The following is a 23166-nucleotide window of genomic DNA, read 5'->3' as shown; positions in this document are numbered from 1 at the left end:
TCCGGTAAAAGGAGGGAAGCGCAGAGCCGTCCCAGAAGCGGGCTCCGAAGACGGAGCCGGACAGTGATGATGCTCCGGGTCCTGCATCGTGTCAGCTGACGGACGGAGAAAAGGCGAAGAGGAACAATGCTTCTTCACCGTCTTCTTGTGCTTTGACTTAACCGAGGTGCTTCCGCAAAGGCTTCGGATTCATGGCCCAGCAGTCTGAGCACGACTTCAGGTCGTGGTCGCGCTCCATGCACCAAAGGCACACAAGGTGTAGATTTGTGATGGACATCAGCTTGTGACAGGAGGCTGAAACATGGGGTGAAGCTGGTATCATATGCTGATGGCACTCAGCTGATCATCACGTTAGAACAGAAGGATGTAAAGGCTGTGCCTAAATTCAAAGCTTGCTTAATCAATCTGGCTAACTGGATGAATCTCAGCTGCCTTCAATTAAATGCAGGCAAGACTGACATATTGTAGCTGGGAAACAGCCTTCCATCTGCTCTCATATCTGGTGGCCAGAAGAATTAGGGCCGACCCTGATTCCCAAACTTAAGATAAAAAATTTAGGAATATGGTTTGATAACACCCTAAATTTTACGGAACAGATATCAGCGTTGGCTGGTACTTGTTTGGCCTTTTAAGCATGCTACCGAAAATTTAGATCTATCTCTAGATGCAAAAAATACCAATACTCAAGCTCTGATTACATCTCGATAGGATTACTGCAAGATTCTTTACCTAGGGGTCACTAAAAGCAATACGAGAATGCTGCAGCCCAGATGTTATTGAACACCCCAAGTCGAACTCTGGTGGGAGCGGCCCGGAGGGAACTACATTGGTTACCATGCAGGACAGTCCAACTTTCGTAACTTTGTGCTTCTGCCATAGGATTCTGAACGAGAAACGGCCTAGTTATCTACAGCCCTTACTCACCCCCAATAGACCTATTCGGAATCTTAGGTCTGTGGGCACTGCAAAGCTGACAGTGCCAAAAATGTAAAAGGAACGTTTAGGAGACAAATCCTTTAGCTTTTTAGCAGCTAAAGCCTGGATTACGAATGCAATATGAGAATGCAGCAGGTAGTCCAGAATGCTGAAGCCCGGATGTTATTGAACATCCAAGGCGAACCCTGATGGGAGCGGCCCTGAGGGAACTACATTGGTTACCGTGCAGGACAGAGTAACTTTCAAAGCTCTGTGCTTCTGCCATAGGATTTTCAACGAGAAACAACTAAGTTATCTAAAGCCCTCACTCACCCCCTAAAGACCTATCAGAATTCTTAAATCTGCAGGCACTGCAAAGCTGACATTGCAAAAAATTCAAAAAGGCACATTTAGGAGGCAGATCCTTTAGCTTTTTAGCAGCTAAAGCCAGGAAACAACTGCTGTTGTAGCCGAGGATGCAGCCCTCATTAGTGCTGTTCCGTAGAAAACTCAAAACATGTTTTTTTCGGTCATCTCGGGTGGATTGGTGCAAATTTTTATTTTCGGATATGGTCCCTCTTTACAGAGAGGAAGAGTTCTTAGAGCGGGGACACTCCGTTGGCGTTACCAGGTGCTTTTATAAGCCTTTAATCTAATCAGACTATGGGACCTTCCTCGTGCTACCAGGAGTAAAAGACTCAAAAAGACATCGACAAAACTCGAAATAGGTTTAGTCAAAAAATTACTAAGGGGCGAGTTTCTCTCCGGATCGGTGTTGGCTGGCGCATGGAAAAGGAAGCACTGACATCAGTGTGTAGGGGCGGCGTCTAAGTAGACATTGCACGGTCATCCCGGCGACCGCAAAGCCGGACGCAGAGTCGACCGCCACCTACCCACATGCAGGGGTACTGCTACAGAAAGATTCTCTGGATCCAGACTGATGCCTGGGGCTAATTCTAAGGTAGGGAAACTATAACTGTCTCTTTCAGATAAAACATTTCGCTTCCTGGGACGCCTTCATTATTTTATTTAGGGTCTGTCGTCTTGACCAGTAGGAAGGTACCAAAGTAGATAGGTGGAGCCCAGCGCATTCTTGAAATATGGGCTTGTGGTGACAAGAAGCCCAAAAGAGTACGCATCCCACTTCGGTGGGTGAGGGTATGTGTTCCTTTTAGGAGAAATGCCAGAGTGCTCTCAGGAAGACCAAAGAAACCCCTACTTTAGAACAGTTTTTACTATTTAACCAAAGGATAACATTATTTTTTGTGAACACAGACTACAACGGGGTATATCTTGGTCCCATTGACCTCCTATTGCCCTTTTGTAGTATATCAGATAGAGCAGGACCTCAAGAATTCAGCTGTCAAAATTGGGTCACTATTGCGGTGGTAAACAGATCAAGGAGTCACTAAAGGGCTTGCAACTTAAAAGCCTTGCAAAGTGTACTGCTCGTAGGCTTAAGAGTAGTACTGTGGGACAGCCAACACTGTAGCATGCTTTTGAGGGCAGCGGGTGTCTCCTCCAACTCCTGCAGAATCCTTCAAAGCTGTGATGGAGAACTTGCTGTGTGATCTACTTTATTTACAGGAGGGGCGGAAAATCAGCTTATACCTAAGCTGTACCGCTTACTTTCAAATGCCGGGACTTCAACAGCCAAACAATCACAGGTACTTTAGGTTCTATTGTAGGGTTAAAGAACGTACTTCAAGCATCTCTTCAAGACAAAAAGGTGCTTTGGGCAGGCAATCGCCAAGTGCTGTTTTCAAATACAAAGCAAACACAAGGAGATGATGGACAGGGCAACAGTGCGCTGAAACTTTTCAGACACTCACCCCCAGTCACAGATCTGGGTTGAACTGGGGTGGCAAAGTGAGCTAAAGAACGATGATGGATTCAACTCAGATCTGTGACTGGGAGTGAGCGTCTGAAAAGATTCAGCGCTCCGTCCATCATCTCCTTGTGTTTGCCTTTTTCAAATATAAGTCCAGACACATTTGTTGGTAAAAAAAAAAATTGGCAAAAATACGTTTTCCCTCAAAAGGATGCTGCTTGTAACTTGGTGAATAGACTTTGTGAGGTGTAATTGTCATTACTGTTGGCCTGGGTGCTAGGTCGCTGATGGGTTTTACGAAGTTGTGTTCCAAAGACGTTACTGGTTCTCCTAGGACAGTATGAAAGGCACAGCGTGACTGGCTGGGTTTTGTGTACTTTTACCTCTTTCTACTTTCTTTAGCTGTTTGTTCTGCGCCCTTCTCACTACAAAATGCTGGTTGGTTACTGTGCATTTCTAGTAGTTAAGATTTCTACGCACTACTGCTTCAAAAATAGGTCACCATTCTTGTTGCTTTGTGTGGGTGTCTGGCGGTGTTCGGTGTAGGATGCTGGCTCTTTATATACTGGACCAAAACGAGGTACACTGCTTAAAGAGCTGAGGCAACCCGTACTGATTTACAGAGGCAAAAAATGATAACACTAAATGCTCTCTTCTGGTAATGTGGGCGAGCCAGAGGGTAGTGCTAAGCATTTGTTGTATTCACAGAGGCAATAAATGAGACACAAGAATAAATCAGCGACCAATTAGGAAAAATAACTTGTTTTGTATCAATTTTGATCCATGAAGTTAGTTATAAAGTACTTTTTTAAAAAAATATTGATTTTCACAGGCAAGTAAGCATTTCATTTAAATGCATCTTTACGTAGCAATGCTTCCCTATGGGAGAAAAGGCATTGGTTGCATACAGCTATTTACATTCGGTTTCTGGGAGTCTCCTTCAGGACTTTATATTATAGGGAGCCAAGGACCAAAGAACCACTAGCAGTAACTTGTTACCTGCCCTGGGGCATCCAGGTGCAGAGGTGCTAATCAGGTTGGTAGATTTGCACGCTATGCTGGTGGAAAGATGCGTGGGGTGGGGCACCTAGAAGGCAGCTGCAGAGGTGGACTTAGGGACAAGTCTGGGCGCTCCCTGGGAGAGTTCGAGACAAAAGGGTCCTGGAAACAACAGGAGTGTATTAATAAATCCATTGCAGGAATCAATGTGAGTTTATTAATACAAGATGTTTGCTACCAAACGCCTCTAGTTTCAGTGAAGCCACCATGAAGTTGGGAAACTTGTAATTACCAGTGTAAAGCACATGTACTTAGAAATGGCTTCCTTACTCACTTGTAATATCTGAGAATCGACTTGGACATCAAAGGTGCATATCTCCTCTTGCAGATATGACCACACTTTTAGTATAGTAAACCGCTTAGGTCTGTAAGGCCGGCTGTATGGGTGAATTACCTATACTGCATGCAGTGTCCCTCAAGCATGGCATGCAAATGGTGTGCCATATTGGGTCTTTACTTTTCTCTGCACCAAATCAATCAGCCTATGTGCTAAGGGTTCCCTGAGGGTGGCACAACACAAGCGGCAGGCCTCAGGAACCCTCTTTAGCCTCCTTGACCTCAGTACCATTTACTAGTGACTTACAGAGGGGTGCTAAATGTATTGCCAGTTGGGGGAACAACTGTACAGTTTTAGGGAACTGGATCTGGCACTGGGAGCCTGGACATCAGGAACCCAGTGCACTGTCAAAATTTAATTATATACCAGGTAAAAAGGGGGAGGATTGACCGTGTCAAAGGAGCACTTTCCTAAATTCGGCAACTACGCTCGCTCTGTTGCATCATAAACAGTTTTCAAAGAAACGACAAACAACCATATGCTTGCTTGTGAATTTTAATGACAACTTATTTGGTCCCAACACCTAAAACATCAATTGAGACAAAAGAAGTGTTCAAACAAAGGAAGACCGTTTCAAAAACGTTTTAACAAGAAAAAAAATACAGTGCATAATTTTGATGCTCCAATCATTTCCATAGCCTCCTCCCAATAACAAACAACTGAGATGAATGAATGGCTCTTTTAAGCTGTTACTTAAACTTGATACTTTCTGCAGTTTGTAAATCCACATCACACTTGCTTAACGAGACTGAGGTTACAAAATGCTACAACAAAATGGGAACTTTTTGCAGATGTATATTTCTGAAGAATTCCTTTTCAAAACTTATCACATTTAACTTGTACAGAAGAAATCAGAATCTGCGCGGACTTCTACAAAAGGATGACACTTTCACAATCACATTACCAGTGCAAAATTTATGTTCAAGACAAAATCTTTCAATAATGTATTTCAGGTGGCTTGACACTGCAAAGCAGGATATTTAAGTTCAACTGTGTTGCACATATCGCATACAGATCGTTGTTTCAGTAGCTATCACCCTGACAAATCTAACAAGGTCACAAAGAGATTTTTCCTTAATCAAACCTACATTAAATCTTTAAAAGCACTCTAAAACAAATACACGCCATTGTTTCACATTCTATGTCACGTCTGTAGAGGAAATGCTTTTGGTTCAGACTCCATTGCTGTGCTTTAATATTCAGAAAAAACGCTCCAATGTCTTTCTACATTCATTGCTAGAAATTCTTTAAAGATCACAACCTAGTCACATTTTAAAATGTCTCTGTGCAAAACCAAAGTAGTAAAAGGCCTTCTTTTTAGCCATTATGCTGTGGCATGTTTCCACTGGTGGACATGGAATCTGAGCCCATCGTCTTCTGTGAGCAACTAAAAAAATATGTATATAATCCATCAATAGAAATATGCAACCAGTGGAAAAAACCTAATAGCAGGCTTTCAAATGTACCAGCAATTGCCACTCCCCCTAGCAAATACAATCCATTGTAAAGGCCAGGTTTACCCAAAAGGGGTAGGTGCCTTCAGTTGCTGGATAGGACTACCATCAATAAAGTTATTCCACTGTTTCAGCATTATTTCCAATGTTGACCTTTTTTAAAGGCCAATAAGAAATTGCTCTAATGGACAAAGGTTCCAAATCCCAACGCAAGTAGTAACCAAACTGGAATAAAAACACATTTAAAAGACAATATGCAATCATGCCAAAAATAAGCTTCCCATCTACTAAACATGCTTAAAACTTCAAAAAACAAGGTTAAGCAGAACAACCTTGGCATTTCCAAAGACCACCTCCAATTCCAGTGGAAACGGCTTCACAATATCTACTGAATCAGAATGATTGTTTCTTCATGGGCAAAATCCATGAATTATGCATTAAATGCATACCGTATAAACTCTGAATCTTTCTACTTTTAAATTCTGATCTCCAGTTCCATAGACACACACTAAAATGTGTGCCAGAACATACATTGCTTTAAACTCACTCCACCAAAACGTTCTCTTGCCATTACTCCAGCCCTTTTCCAAGAAATATTTACCAAATGGAGAATCACATACGGCTCCTCGCTGTAGCTCAAAGTTACAGCGAACAATTAAAATAAATTAGATATTCAATTTGCACAATTTTCTTAAGTCATCCATAAACTAGACGTTGTGCAGTTGCAAGACACCTGAAAACAGCTACAGTGCCATAACTTGTACGGCCCAAAAATGGCACAAAATGATTTTTGATCCTGTGAAGGAACATTTAAAAACTACTAGACCGGTTTAAGACAGACAAGTAATACATTTTTCGATAATGTCCAAAACAATACTAATTGGCCAAAGTTATCAGGAAACATGTTCCACGCAGGGCTACACTGCTGAAGTTCACGTGGAAAATAAAATCCAATTCATTCTTTTATAACCTCATTACATTTGTGAATGAACAAATAGTAAAACATTTTCATTGATCATGTCATTCAATGACTAAAGGATTTCAAAATAAAAGCCTAATGCTTTTCCCACTGTCAAAGGCTCTACATAGATTCCACTTAAAAGGTCTGCAATGATTTGTTGGGGTACTTCCATCACAATTAACCATCCTTTGATGCTCTTCGTCCTTTGCAGGTGTGCGTCTCAGTTGAAAAACGTCATGCTGAAGACATCTACTTGTTTTCACATAAGCACAATGAAAATACATTTCCGTGTAGTTGGAAAACAAACTGCTAATTCTTTTAGTTTAAGAAGCATCAAAGGGAAACATCAGGGTGATCAGTTCCAATAAACAATTAAATATCCGACCATATGTGCGACTTTGGAAAATAAAATGGTTTGGAGACCTCTTTCCAATAAAAGTGATTGCATTAACTTTTCATTTCATTTCTATGCCAGCAATAATTCCAATTCAACTGTGCTGCAAAGGAAGATTATAGTTTGGTTACAGGTGCAAAAGAAAATTTTGCTGCCAATTTCACTTTGTTCCGTCCTTTTCTAGCAGGGCTTTCGGTTGCTTCCTTGCAATGCTCTTGTGCTTCTAAGAACCCACATATAGAGCTATCATTTAGTCTTTGATTGGATTGCTTCAGACCACCGCCCCTTTCTGTAGCTGCAGAGATGGGCTTTTCTTCCGAGTAAAATTTTAATTCTGTATATAAAAAAAAAGACATGTATATAGGCATTTTTGCAGTTATAAGCATGATGAAATGCAGGTCATTGCAGATGAGCATACAGACATTTGTTTTTTTAAAACTTTTTCAGCTAACACCCTGACCAGTGGCAACTTGTCCGAAACACACACTGTGATACCAGATGTAGTCCACTCTGAAGCCTCATGTCCAGCAGCAGGCAACACTACATTTCTAGGTTTGGTTAAGGCATTCTTAATGTGTAAAAACAGGTTTTGCACTTTTATTTAGACACTACTGCAACAAAAAACTAACGTGTCACTGTAGGAAGCTGGCTCTATATATTGTATACCTAAAAGAGTTATACCGTGCAGAGTCCAGGTATCCCTTATAAGTGGGCAGGGGCATGCCCTAGCAATTCCAAAGTGCTCATCAGCTGCTTGCACGCAGTCAAATTATACACCAGACTAAATAAGGGGATCCACATCAATTTATAAAAATAACGTATCTTTATATAAGTTTTGGCAAAAAGATCATACTCAGGTAAATACGTTTCAAAATAGAAATGTCGACACTTAGTTACATTTTCAGAAGCAGCAATTTTATCCTACGGAGGAAAAACAAATCCTGAACGCAGGTACTTCACAGCGACTTATGAGAAGACCAATCATCTGCATTTAAGGTGAATATGGGGCAGGGTCCAAGTCAGCAACAACAGGTCACCTTGAGCACCACTGGAGCCGCTGGGTGCAGAGGTGCTATACAGCATCAGATGCCCTGTGTTAGTAAATTGGGATCGGACCTGTCGAAAAGAGACTGAGCTGGGACTGGGGGACCATTCAGGCTGAACCAACAAGGGGGCTCAGGTCTCTTGATGCTCGGGACACCTTTGGTCCTATACAGCATCGGATGCCCCGTGTTAGTCAATTTGAATTAGTCCTGTCGAAAAGAGACTGGACTGGGGGACCAGTCAGGCTGAACCAACAAGGGGGCTCAGGTCTCACGATGCTCGGGGGACACCTTTGGTCCTCATGTCCTCGGTCCGGGCGCAGAGTCGTTCTGATTCATCAGGTTTTTGTCACCGGAAACACTTGCTCTAGAGGGGGCCTGGGCGTAGAGGCTTCAGGTGGCATTGATGAGTCCACTGTCGGTAAACCAAGATAAGCTTCTTCTCTGGAGGGTCTGTAATCCACGCTGGCACAATAGGACCACTTCAGCTTAGGTGCAGTTACGCTCTCTGGTGTAAGGTTTGCAGCAGTCCACAGTCCTCACAGGAGCCTGCAGGATGCAGGGAAGCAACTCCGCTACTCTATGTGAGTTCCTGGGTCTGGGGCAAAGGCTGGAAGTTCTCACAGGCTTTTGGAGGCATAAGGAGCTGCAGGACGAGTCGTCTTTGGCCCAACTGTCAAGGACTAGACAGGCCAGCAAGGTTGGCGGCAAGTCCATTTCTGGTCTTCTGTTCTTACATTTGTGACTCTTCATCAGTTTTCTTTGAGGTCAGCAGGATCTGATTTTCTGGCGCTCCCCAATATACTAAATTTAGGGGTTTTAGGAGAGTACAGTAGCAGCCAGTGGGCTACTTACACCTGGGGCGCCGTATATGACCACTTCCTGTGGGAAGTGGGCAGAGCCCTGTCACAGAGTTCCTCACTCTGTCCTCACAAAGATTGCAGGCCATGAACTTTTGTGTTCACTTCAGTTAGCCCAACTTAGGAGTGGAACTAGCCTGAAGGTAAACACGCCTCTGCGAGTGTGGGCCCTCACCCCTGGGGGTCAGAAACTGATCTGTGGTGGCAGGCTAGCCAGAAACAGTCAGTACACTAGTAGTCTGTAGGTGTTCAGGGGGCACCTCTAAGGTGCAATCTGGGTCCAGGTATTAATAAATCCATCACTGGAATCAGAGTGAGCTTAGTAATACAAGATGTTTGATACCGAACATCTTTGGTTTCAGTGACACCATCATTTATCTGGGAAACTCATTATACACCAGTGTCTAGCACATGCATTTAAAATGCCTTCCCTGGACACTTGTACTGGCTGTAACTGAACTGGCCAGCACAGGGGCATATCTGATCATGCAGATATGTCCACACATGGGTATTAAGTGACCAGTTGTCTTGTCTTTTGGGGGGGCCGCGCAAGAACACTGGCTGTGGAAACCTGTCAGCAGTAACCCAGTGCACTCCAGTCAAAGTTGCATCATATACCTCGACAAAAGTTTGAAGACTACTGCAACAAAGAGCCAGTTCCCTACAGCTATTAATCACCATTAGCTGGCACGTAATAACACTCAATTAATGATTACCAAGTCTGTGCTTTTCTTTTGAAAATGGAAAAGTACATTTATAATACACCCAACTCAATACTATGCACACATTTACAAATATATACATTTGATGACATTCTGTATGCACCTTTGACCCCCAGTGGGTCATAACCCCAAGAAATCACACTACCCCTGTAGGAAGCTGGCTCTGTATACACTATACCAAAATGAGGTATAGTTTGCACAGAGTCCAGTGGAACCCCAAAGGTAGGCAGAGGTAAAGTTAGATAGAACCCTACTCTCTATTTGTGGTGGTGTGGTAGCAGTAAAGCAGTATCAGAGGACACTTAAGCATTTGTTGTACACACAGTCAGCAAATGAATTCACACACTCAAAGACTGAACTCCAGACCAATTGTTTTTGTATAAAAGGAAAATGCTACTTACCAGTATGCATCTGTTCTTGGTGTGTCGAGCTGCAGAGTTGCACACTGTGCATAGATCGCCACCTAGTGTTGGGCCTTGATATTTGCAGTTTGGTGTTGTCCTGAAAAGTTATTTGGATGTCACGACATAGGTGACTCCTCCTTTGGACCACATTGCGCATGGGCATCGGCTCCATCCCCAGATTGTTTTTCGCCATTAGGGAAATGATGGAGCTTTGCAAGAAAAGGAAGGATGCCCATTTAATTTGTATCTAATTATGATAATACTGGAACAGACCAGGGTAGCGAGTAGGGAGGCGGGTGGGCGTGTGCAACTCTGCAGCTTTACATGCCAGAACAGATGCATACTGGTAAGTAGCATTTTCCGTTCGAGGCATATGAGCTGCAGATTGCACACTGTGCATAGATTGTATAGCAGTACCCACTCTTAGCAGCGACCACCCCCATCTGTTGCAGTAGTTTGGAATATTGTTTTGAGAACAGCCTGGCCCACAATAGCTTGTTGCTTGGTGTGCACATCTACACAATAGTGTTTTGTGAATGCGTGCGGTGTAGACCATGTAGCTGCTCTGCAGATGTCATCTAGGGGAATGTTCCCTAAAAATGCCATTGATGCCCCTATTTTTCTTGTGGAGTGTGCTTTAGGAGGAACAGATAACGTACGTTTAGCATTGTGGTAAAAAATCTGTATGCATTTGACAATCCATCTAGCTATCCCAGATTTTGAAATGGGATTACCTTTGTGTTGTGGTGAGAAAGACACAAAAAGTTGTTTTGTCTTACGAAAGGGTTGTGTCCTCTCTATGTAGTATAGCAATGCTCTTTTGACATCTAATGTGTGAAGAGCTCTTTCTGGTACTGTCTGTGGTTGAGAGAAGAAAACAGGCAGTTCCACAGATTGATTGAGATGGAAGGGAGAAATGACTTGGGGTAAGAATTTGGGATTAGTACGCAGAACTACCTTATTGTGATGCATTTGCAAGAAGGGTTCTTGAATGGTTAGTGCGTGTAGTTCACTAGCTCAACGTAGAAAAGTAATAGCTACTAGGAACGCAACCTTCCACGTTAAAAATTGTAGTTCACATTTGGTTAAGGGTTCGAAGGGAGGTCCCATTAACCGTGTGAGAACAACGTTTAAATTCCACACAGGTGAAGGTGGTACTCTGGGAGGAATTATTCTTTTAAGGCCTTCCATAAAGGCTTTAATGGCAGGCACTCTGACTAGAGATAAATGTTGTCTGTTTTGCAGATATGCTGCTATTGCAGCAAGATGTAGTCTAATAGACGTATAGGCTAAGTTACATCTTTGGAGATGCAGTAAGTATCCTATGATGTGTTGAATAGGCACATCTAGAGGATTAATATTGTTGTTGTGACAATATATTACTAATCGTTTCCACTTGGCTGCATAACATGCCCTAGTGGTTGGAAGTCTAGCTTCTTTTATGACATTCATGCAGTCTGGAGGAAGGTTCAGATATTCAAATTCTAGGATTTCAGGAGCCAGATCGCAAGGTTGAGCTGAGCTGGGGACCGGGTGTCTAATCTCTCTACGGTTCTTTGTTAAGAGGTGTGGGTGGAAAGAGATGCAATTTTTGGTGCGGTACTACAGACAGTTGTAGCAGTGTGGTGTACCGCAGCTGTCTGGCCCACATTGGAGCAACTAGGATGAGGGTCAGAGAATGCTGCTGTAGTTTGCATACTACTAGTGACATGAGTGGAAGAGGTGGAAAAGCGTACGCAAATCTGTTTGACCAGTTCATCCATATAGCATTGCCTTTGGACAGTTGGTGTGGATATCTGGCGGCAAAGCTTAGGCATTTGTCATTTTCGTGGATGGCAAATAGGTCTCTCTGAGGTTGTCCCCACATCTGAAAGAATGGCTGAATAACTTGCATATGAAGTTCCCACTCGTGGATCTGTTGTGTTTGACGACTTAACAGATCTGCTTTGGTATTTTGTACTCCTGGAAGATGCTGGGCTAGAAGGAATATGTTTTTAGATATAGCCCACCACCATATGTCCTGTGCTAGTTGAGAGAGAGCTGCAGGGAGTGTGTGCCTCCCTGCTTCTGAAAGTAATACATGGCTGTCATGTTGTCTGTGCGGACTAACACAGCTTGGTTTGATACTTGCTTTTGGAAAGCTTTTAGTGCTAGGAATATTGCTAGTAACTCCAGATGATTGATGTGGAGTAACTTTTGTTGCAGTGTCCACCTGCCTTGCATGGTGCGTTGCATTAGGTGGGTCCCCAGCCGGAGAGCGATGCGTCCGCAGTCAAGATTTCCTGAGGAACAGGCTCTAGGAACGGTCGTCCCTTGGAAAGGTTTTTGGTGTTCCACCACTGCAGAGAGCGAGGAGTCCGACCGTCTACCAACACTAGGTCTGTTAATTGACCTTGAGCCTGGTTCCATTGACGTGATCAGCAGTCTTGCAGCGGACGCATTTGAAGTCTTGCATGGGGTACTATGAAAATGCAAGAGGCCATCATCCCTATGAGTTGTATGAACACTTGTGCTGGAAGGGAGTGTTGTAGCTGAAACTTTGTTAGAAGAGTTTGCATGCTGGCTATCCTTGCTGGAGTGGGATAAGCTAGCGCTTTTGAGGTGTTTATTGTGGCACCGAGGTACTGTTGTACTTTGGATGGTTGTAGATGGGATTTGGCATGGTTTATTGTGAACCCCAAGTCGTGAAGCAGTTGTATTGTGGCATGAGTGTGTTCCACACATTGGGTGTATGAGCTGACTTATGAGCCAGTCGTCGAGGTACAGGAAGACATGGATGTGTTGTCTTCGTAAATGCGCTGCCACTACTGCTAAGCACTTGGTGAATACTCCTGGTGCTGTTGTGACTCCGAATGGGAGTACTTTGAATTGATAGTGCTGCCCGTCTATTATAAATCTGAGATGCTTCCTGTGAGCCTTGTGAATGGGAATGTGGAAGTATGTGTCCTTGAGATCTAAAGTAGCAAGGAAGTCGTTTTGTGACAGAAGCAGAAGGACTTGTTGGAGTGTGACCATGTGAAAATGGTCTGACTGTATGTATATGCTTAGCAGTCTGAGGTCTAGAATAGCCTTAGAGAGCCGTCCTTTTTTGGAATTAGAAAATATAGAGAGTAAAACCCTTTGTTTTGTTGGTGCAGAGGAATTGGTTCTATTGCACTTTTTTGTAGCAGGGATACTACTTCTTGCTTTAAAAGTGATAGATGTTCTTGTGACATTGGGTGCTGTTTGGGTGGTATGTTTGGGGGTAGATGTTAGTTCTAGACAGTAACCTGATTGAACAATTTGTTGCACCCACCGGTCTGATGTGATGTTGGTCCAGGCAGGAAGGAATTGTTGCAGTCTTCCCATACAGGGGTGGAATGTTGGGGGAAGGGGAGAAAAGTCATTGGGTAGGGGTAGAGTTGTTGCCTCTGCCTTTTTGTGGTTACCCCTGTAACACCCTCTTTGGTAGCCCTTAGTGAATGTGGATTGGCTAGGGGTTTTGTAAGAGGTGGAGGGACTTTCAGAGGAGTAGCCTCTAGTGTTGCCTCTGTATAATGAGTGATGAAAAGAACGTCTGGGAGCTTGCTGCTGCAAGGCTCCCATAGATTTTGCTGTATCGGTGTCTTTCTTCATCTTTTCTAAAGACACGTCAACATTTGGGCCAAATAAATGTGTCTCATCAAATGGCTGATTAAGGATGGAGTTTTGTACCTCAGGTTTAAAACCTGAGATACGTAGCCAAGCATGTCTACGTAGAAGGGTGCTCGTATTGATTGCCCTTGAGGCGGTATCTGCAGCATCTAGGGCACAACGAATGGAAGTATTAGTAATTTGTTTACCTTCCTGTATAAGTTCATTGGCCCTATTTTTGTATTTTTCAGGTAGATGCTGCATTATGGACTCTAGCTCATCATAATGAGCCCTGTTATATCTGGCCAGCAACGCTTGGGTGTTGGCGATGCGCCAGATATTAGCTGCTTGTTTCGCTGTTCTTTTGCCGGAGGCGTCAAGTAGCTTGGATTCTTTGTCTGGTGGTGAGGCCTCACCTGATGTCTGAAAATTAGCCAGTTTACGTGCATTAGACACTACTAAAGAGTCTAATGGAGCTGGACCTTTATTATAGACTCGATCCGTAGGGGCAGCTTTATAGTTTTTCTCAATGTGAGGTGGTTTTTTTAGTCAGCTTCGAATGCGGTTTCGGCATTGATGAGCCGCTGCCAGTCTTCGGCGCTGTGTGCTTAGGTGTCAGAGCAATGGTCAGCGTGGTTGAAGAAGATGGCTTTTTCTTCGGTGTCGGTATAGGATCGACACCAGGGATAGGCTGGCTCGAGCCCCATGAAGGCTTAATGGGCTTCTTTGCCAGGCCCGAAGGCGGGGCGTTGGAAGCAGTCTCTCGTGTGCACCCAGACCCGAAGGTGAGGGTGTCGAGGAAGGGTTGGGGTCGACGATCTTACTTACGACCCGTTGAGCTGGAGTGACTTCCTCGACATCGGCGTCTGAGGAGCTGGTACTCTTCGGCGTGCTGGTGTTCTGGCACGTCGACGCCCTCTTTGAAGATGTTGTCGGGTATCGATGCTGACGAGCGAGCCATTGTTCATCGAGCTCGTTGGTCCCGGATCGTCGTCTTGGAGCGAAAGGACGCACAAGCGGAACAGTCTTTGGCCTCCTGCTCCGGTGAGAGGCAGAGGTTGCACACCTCATGTGGGTCGGTGTGGGGAAACTTCGACCCTGTGAACGAGTAGGTGCATTGACGGAGGGTTGCTGAGCACAGTAAGATTTTCTTTCTCCCTACATGAAATCCAGAAACTCTTTTTTCCCGTATTTTAACCTAATTTCTTACAATTTTTTAGGATCAGTGCAAGGGATGCTTAAAAGAGAGGAATGGTTTGAAACAAAAACCCTATAATTGCACTTCTTTGTGTATTCTTCTCATTACAATATAGGGTTCTACAGGCCCCTCCAGCCAGACAGACCATGAGGAGCAATTTGGCCATAAAATAAGTACGTTGCAAAAATAAATTGTTATTACGTTTCATGTAATTTTTTTTATGCTGTGTGCGTCCTGTTTTGTCCATGATCACAAGTGCTTTTAACATAATTTTTAACCTTGCTTTCTCACAATAGTGATGTCAAGTGTTGTGTAATAATACACATATGATTTAAGCACTAATTACTGTTACTTTCAAGGGCACTTACACTATTTAATGAAGTACCTTCATTTATGCACAGCGGAATGCCATAACCTGCCTACAGGAGTGGTGGGCAGGCAGTATATATTAACTTGCATTTTGCTTTTTCTTCTCCATGACAGATACTACGTGTTCAGAATCAACTGTATGTATTTTTTCGAAATGCTCACACAATACGTGTGCATTCATTATCTTTATTTTCACTTAACTATAGTTCCTGCACGGAGTGGTACACAAGGGGCTGGTCCCTTTGTTGTCCGGAAGAAGAGGTTAAGGGATAGCTCAAAACATGTTGACACAATACTAGGGATTATAAGTACATAACAGTTATTTTTTCCTTTTATTAACCCCTTTTTATCCTTGCCAACTGGGAGCAGGAAAACAACTTTGGCTCACTAGTTAGGTACATTTTTAAATATCACTACACCACTCCCCTTACACTGAACTACACATATCCTCACAAAATGAGTGCTCCTACGTAACTCCGCAAGTGGCAGCCCACCCCAAGCAGTAGATGCTTGGGATGGCCCCAATGATGAAGCATGTCACCTAGGGGCAACCCTGGGTGAGTGAGGGGACTCAAGAAAATAAATTCTTCTTTTCAGCTAAAAGAGGTTGGTTTCCACCCAATTGGTAAACCACCCATATGTCCGTGGCTAGGTTCTTAAGAATGGACTTAGACACTGTATGGGGTACAGGGCTCAGGCCCCTGTACTCTCACCACTAGTGTAGTGCACTCAGCTAGTGGGGTGGCTGATGTATGCCAGGTGGCTGATGTATGCCAGGGCAGTGGGTGTTAGGCATGGCACACAGAGATGTGTGCCATGTCGACTCTTCACTTTGTTCTGCATCAGAACATGCAGCCTGCAAAGGCAGTGTGTGAGTGTAATGGTATAGGGCCTCTAAGGGTGCCACAATAAGTGCTGCAGTCCTTAGAGGCCTTCTCTGGTCACAGTGCCCTGGTTACCTGTGGTACCATTTACCAGGGGCTGACCTGTGGCCAGAGATGCCAATTGGGGCTCAGGCTTCAATGCAATTTTATTGAAGGAACATAGGCCCTGGGTACCTGATTATCAGGAGCCCAGGGCACACTCAGTCAAAGCACATCAGCAATTCAGCAAATTCTGGGGGCAACCATGCAGAAAGAGGGCACTCCCCCCTCCCCCCCATTCCAGATGAAACATTCCACTAAAAGGAGGTGTCAATTTAAATAGCACAGACCCATTGACTTTGCCAGTGAGTCAGAGCATCAGTATACCAGGCAAGTCTGTTGACTTTATCAGGTCACCCATTAAAAGAATAACCACATGTTTAAAATCATATCTTGCCACTAAATTCAGCAACCATGTTTAAATGAATTCTTTGTTGTTAATAAAAAGCACTGCAATGTTAATTAAAATCACAGTCGGCAATAAATTTTTAAATAAAGCCTTTAAAATCAATATAACATGCCTATATCTTTCTAAATTCACTTTAGGCCTCATTGAATGCAGCCTTGGGAACAACCACTAGAGGTAACCACACGACAAAACTGCTGAGCAAAAGCTCCAGCCCGAAGTGGTTAGAAATACAGCTAAACAGCCTGGGAGGAATTGATTTTTTTGACCTAAGGTCGCTAGCCAAAGTCACTTCTTGAGGGCTACTGCAACTCCTGCACCCCCCTCCCTGCCCAGTTCACTGGTGGTGCCACCGTCACCTTTGGGGCACCACAGAGACAAGAAACTTGGGCCACTGGCCCGCGGGGCATAATGGGGTGCTCCCCGTGGAACTTTTTTTTTCAAGCAGCAGCTCTGGCTGCTTTATTTGCATGCTCATTGCATTGCAACCTGCACCAGGGACCCCGCCCAACTCTGCTCCACGTGTAACTCTCCAAGACCAATACCGCGAGGGAATCCCCAAGGAACTAGCGACCCCAGCCGGCTCTCGAGACACACACCACCTTGGGTGCAGGAATCAGGTGCATACCCATTTGCTCCAATGGACAAGAGGAGCCTTGGTTCCTTGCTTCCACCCACGGCAGGAGAATCAGTGTCACTCTGCCCGTGATAAGTGGCGGAATGGCGGCTGGGGGCCAGAGCGACCCGGCCCTCCTCAGACACAGGCGGGGAAGGCATCCAGCCTTCACAGTCCAGGGGATGGAGTCTCTGGACCACAAACAAATATTGGGCCTGCCATCCTCAGGGTCCGATCCCCATTAGTGAATATGCCAGGTGAAGGGAACGGGGTCCACAGGCCTAGTACAACTATGAGGAGGGGATGACACACATGCCCTTCTCTGGTTATCTTTAGGGCTCTGGCCTAGTCTACACTGCGTCAGCAGTGAGCGTGGCCCAGAGTCCTTTTCTCAGGGCTCTTCAAAATGTACCTAGGAATTCCACGCATTTTTTGCGTGTTATTTCCTGGGTGCATTCCTATTGGCCTTCGCGTGTGTGTGCTTTAGAAACAGAACACACATAGGCCATAGGCGGTCGCGTAGCTCCGCCTATGGCCTATTGGTGTCTGTTACACGCACCAGAAGGCCATATATCTTTAGTTATCTCGGCCGTCACTGCAGAGATAATTGAAGACCTATGCTGGGAGTGGCGCACGCGCATGCACCACTCACCAGCTGTCACTCCCTCAAGCTCTATCAATAGTTGACATTGACCAGAAAGACTTTGACTACTTGAATTTTAATCAGGGCAAGACGGCATGCATCTATGGCTTGCCTAAAATTCATAAATATCCAGAATATCCCCCCTATAGACCGATTGTGTCCATTATCGGTACTGTGACTGAGCCACTATCTAAATTCCCTGATTTCTACCTTCACTCACATATTTCCAAGATCACTTCCTACATCAAGGATACGGGAGACAGGATAAGAAAAGTTGAACATTTTAATTTCTGTCCCTCAAATAACATCTTAGTGACGATGGACATTGAAACGCTTTACAGCAATATTCCCTTACAGGAAGCTGTATTAGCTACCAAATGGTTCATTGAAGAATACAGGATTGCATGTCCCAAAGAATTTATTTTGGATCTTTTAAATATCGTGTTCACTGAGAACATCTTTGAGTTTGGCAATACCCTTTACCGTCAGGTCAAAGGTGTTCGCATGGGCGCATCTGTGGCACCATCCATTGCTAACATATACATGGCAGCTTTTGAAACTAAGATTATTTACAACAAAGTGGCTCCATTTTTCGAATCAATCTCCCACTGGTCCAGGTATATTGATATTTTTTTCATCTGGACCAGTGGGGAGAAGACACCTTAAAGGAGTGTTTAGCCTGGATTAATATGGCTGATGTCAATTTGCGTTTCACAGCTCAATTCAACACTGAACAAGTTGAATTTCTCGACCTGTTAATTAAACATCAGAATAACAAATTGATAGCAGATCTTTTCGTGAAGCCCACTGTGCACAACACGTTGCTCCATTTCAAGAGCTTCCACCCTAGGAGTCAACGTCAGAGCATCACCTTTTCACAATTTCTCAGAGTACGGAGGAATTGTTCCAATCTGACCTTCAAGCAGCTGTAATGAGACAAAAATTCCTGAATAGAGGATACCCTCACAGATTAGTATGTGACTCATAAGAGAGCGAGATTCTTTGATCGCGACCACTTGTTGAGATCCAGACCATGTAAAGAAAATACATGTCTAGTATGTATCACAAAACATTCTACTTTAGACAATACAGTAAGGCAGATTATTAATGCCAATTGGCATATCCTAAATTCGAACCCGACTGCCACCGTCAAACTAGCTAAACCTCTCTTTGCACATAAAAGAAATAAAAATCTGAAGGATCTGATTGTTCATTCACGATTCACTAATATTCAGGTACAGTCTGAATTTGTGCATCGATCTATAGTAGACAATCTTCCTGTTAATGGCACAGTAAAATGTTCAGCTTGTAAGTCGTGCAACAACATTCTAAATGGTGAGTCATTTGAACATAACTGATTCCTCGTGAATGCTACAGGGTTGTGGAATTGTAAGACTGCTAACTGTATCTATATTTTTTCCAATGCCCTTGCCAGCTGGGCTATGTGGGTGAAACATCAAGGTCCATACAGGTCAGACTTACGGAACACCGTTCAGCCATACGTACAAACAAGACTGTAGCACCATTGGTCAAACACTTTCATGAAAAGAACCACAATCCTGAAAACTTTAAATGGCAGATCTTAGAAAAGATCAGGCTAGCAGACAGTAAAGGAGGAAACAAAGTACGTAAAAAGAGAGAAGTGTTTTGGATTTTTAGCTTGGGAACATTTAAAAACGGGCTTAACACCAAGATCCCGTGGGAGAATGCTATAAATTAAGCTTTCTCCTATTTATTTTTCCCCTTTCTGCATCTTTGATCAATGACCGGGCCTACCTTGCAGTTTTTTATTACACAGAGTTGCCCCTTTTAGATTGTGCATCTATTCTAAGTTGTACCCTTTCGATTTCCGATCTGTATTTTCCTTTTAAGTAACACTAGGGATTCTCTGCGTGTTCGTATAAACCACAATGAATATATAGATATTCACCCCCTTTTCCACTAAACTGCAGAGTCTAGCTGGAAATATGTGTCGGTTGATGTTCTATGTATACATTTTCATGGCCAGGTCATAATAGCTCTAGAATTCTTTTGTCTCTGGGACACTGTGTCCATTAGACCCTCCATTAGCTTAGCTTGGTTAGAATTATGGTCCTACATTAATTGACTCGAGCGACCACCGTTTTTTATTTTAATTTTAATTTTATTCATTTGGCTATAATTATAATTTCTAGTGGAATTATTTGATAGTTAGCGCTAATTTAGTTTGTCGCTAAATCCTTGGGTTAGCTATTCCAAAAGCTTGAGATATATGAGGATTACGTGATCGAATCACTCGTTAAATAAATAAGGTGATATTGATAAACCCTTTTCACCCTCGAGACATATTTCTATCCCTTCAATCATATTCTATCGTGATTCCCTCATAGTCATTTAAATACAATATATTAGCAGTGCCTCAGTCATTTAAATACAATATATTATCAGTGCCTCGCACATTTCCTTGAATGCTTTCGATTATCCCATTTTTCAGTCCCTTGTCATTTTCTATCCCACCCGGAATAAACCCGCTTTCTATGTCTATACGAACTGACAACGTAGTCCGTGTTTGAGTCCATCCTTCTTTTCTAGCTATTCTTTTGATGTGTCCGCTTTCTATATCGTTGACCACGATAAACTATGACGGACTAATTAATAATGGCGGGCTATTTAAATGGCGCCGTGGGCTTGGTACTTTCGTCTATGTATTCGGGAACGCAGATGGCAGCCAGGTCGTAGCGAACCTTACGCCTACATTATACACTGTAAGCGCGGCCCAGCCGTCCCTGCCGCCAACTCCACATAGAGGTCGTAGACCCTGTGATTACGCTAGCGAGTCTTAGCTATCCTTATCTACTCATTAAATGTATTGAGTATTTCTTCAGTTTGAATTAGTCTTTTAAACCCACGCAGCCTTTCCAATTCATAGGCGTAGAGTTCTATTCTCATTAAGTAGGTAGCCGATGTATTTTGCGTACTAAGATAAGAGGACTATATTTATTTTTCTACAGACTCCGGATTATCAACAGGAAGCTGTATGCAACCAGTGTAACTTCACAAGTATCCCAATATCGACTGTATTGATTTTTAGTTTGAAACAAGACAGTCCAACTGTGAAGGTAATGATCTCCCTCCCATTAATGGTTGTTGTTCATCTTCTTTGTGCCCTTGAGTATTAGAAATATGCTGCTAATTAGTATTTAATTTTCCACAGCGTCCTTTTGAATTAATATCAACCGTTTACAGAATTGACCATCTTGATACATCAGGCACTAATTTCCTTTTAAGGTGGGTTGTAATTGAACATTGATACCCCTGTTTGCGTTTGCCTTCCTTTTCTGTCTTGCCAGAGGACGATACCATGGGATACCTTTAATACATATTTGGTTATTACTACTGTCCGATCCTTGTTTCTCATAATTATTATTCGTAGGGTAGTATTTTTCTGTCCCATCCTTTACATTTCTCTGAGCAATTGCCATAGAGGACCACAGTATGGTTGTACCAGACAGGTGCATTCCTCATTACTAGATATATTTGATTCCATCGTGGAGTTGACAATTTTCTCCTAGATAGTAATCCCATAAATCAATGAGGAATCAATATCGGAGTTAATAACACGGATGCCATATTTTGGTTATATCACTAGAATGCAGTATTCTCTACATCTGAATAACTAGCCGCCTGTGCCTGTTTTTATGAACTATAGCATCCATGAGGCATCTGATAAATTATACATTCTATTGATGGACTCACTAGAAATAGTTGTGATGGATAAGGAATAATTTGTTGTAATTTTATATTTGTTACAGAGCTAGGACCCTATCGCTTGCTAGTCCAGCCTAATCATCAGATTTTAAATTGAGGTTATCGTTATATGCAGTGTATTTTGACTTAACAGTAAGTCTCTTTTTTGTCACATATGAATTTGCTATCAACTGTCATGTGAGACTAATGTTGAAATATGAACTCTAATTGAAACCCAGTATAAATGTTACCATCATTTTGTTATATTGAGAGCGCTCATTTTAATATGTGTACCATTTTATCAATTGAGTTATCTTTCCCCTTGTATCTAATCTCCCCCCTTTTCTTTTCCACCCGCCCCTCCCACTCTACCCTCTGTAGTCTATAGATTGCTGATATCTGTGGGTACTCATTGTTCCAATATCAATATGTTATTTCTAAATATGTTTTGGAAAACAAAACGAACTAGATTGGAAATGAAATGACAGTTATTAGCTTTGGATTACTTAATACTATAGGACAATTTTTATATTTAGAAAGTTTTAATGCACATGTATATGTAGTAATGTGAGTGTCTAATCTGTGAATTCTGTTTATACATGTTTCAGATTATTGTTTGTACAAAAATTGTGGCTCCTGAAGAAGGCGTGTCCTACGCCGAAACGCGCGTCAAATCTATTCACCACTTACTGTTTGGTTTCTATGGTTAGAAACTATTAAAATGTGTACAAGCTTATGATACGGTTTGCAAATCTGTATAGTGATTACGTTTTTAATTTTTCATTGTGATAAAGTATATATTGTACTATTATTTGTATGATTTTTAAATGCGTTTATTAAACAGACTTTTTAACCTTAGTTCGCTCTTGCTGTCATTTCATGCTGGTTGTTTTCCATATTGTTACTGCCTAGGAATTTTTTCACACATACTCCCTCGATGTAAACACCTGGAAAACGTCTGATGTGCTGAAAGGCCTTCTGATCTCCCTAAGCTGCAGCGCTATGATGACCCCGGGCTACCCCAACGCCCAGCGCGCTTCTCATGTGAAAAAAACCTGTAACTATTAAATGCGTCTCTCTTATTCATGAGGAGCACCCGTGTGTTATCCTTGCAATCCAATCCACTTTATTTTGGCAAAACTCGTTCCCTGGCCTTAGCAGAATTTCGAACAGGGGTACTCATAGTACTGCCCGCGGGCCAGTGGCGGCCCGGCAAGCCTTCCCTGGCGGCCCGCGGACCCCCGAGACATCATACCTGTGTTTCCCGAGTTTTTTTTTAAGTGTCTGCAGCAGCGAGAGAGACTCTTGCTGCTTTGTGGGGGCTGCCGGCGGGCGATCCTAGGAATGGCCAGAGTAAAGCTGCAGGGGCCCAAGGAGAGGTGAAATACAAAGGCATCATTAACATGCAAATGGTCTTTTAATGACCTGTGAAGTGCTCGGGTGTGGCTGTGAGTGTGTGTGTGCCCCGCCTGGCGCACAGGCAGGGTGAGGTGACAGAGGGAGTGGGAGGGAAAGGGAGGGGGCGGAGAGAGAGAGTGAGTGAGAGTGAGAGTGAGAGTGAGAGTGAGAGGGAGTGAGGGAGAGGGAGTGAGAGTGAGAGGGAGTGAGGGAGAGGGAGTGGGGGAGAGGGAGTGAGTGAGAGGGAGTGAGTGAGAGGGAGTGAGTGAGAGGGAGTGAGTGAGAGGGAGTGAGT

At 43.4% G+C, this 23166-nt stretch overlaps 1 long non-coding RNA gene across 1 annotated transcript in view; it reads right to left on the bottom strand.

Moving 5' to 3' along the window:
• Window positions 1-4621: 4621 nt before the first annotated feature.
• Window positions 4622-23166, bottom strand: part of LOC147688576 (uncharacterized) — a 79594-nt gene continuing 61049 nt past the window's right edge. Inside the window, exon 2 of the long non-coding RNA XR_015300704.1 lies at window positions 4622-7285. This is a non-coding gene — a long non-coding RNA (uncharacterized LOC147688576). The remainder of the gene's footprint in view (window positions 7286-23166) is intronic.

The sequence above is a fragment of the Lissotriton vulgaris genome, chromosome 10, assembly GCF_964263255.1.
Source record: "Lissotriton vulgaris chromosome 10, aLisVul1.2, whole genome shotgun sequence".
Classification (NCBI taxonomy): domain Eukaryota; kingdom Metazoa; phylum Chordata; class Amphibia; order Caudata; family Salamandridae; genus Lissotriton; species Lissotriton vulgaris.
The sequence above is the reverse complement of the archived record's forward strand: the minus strand, read 5'-3'. Positions and strand labels throughout refer to the sequence as shown.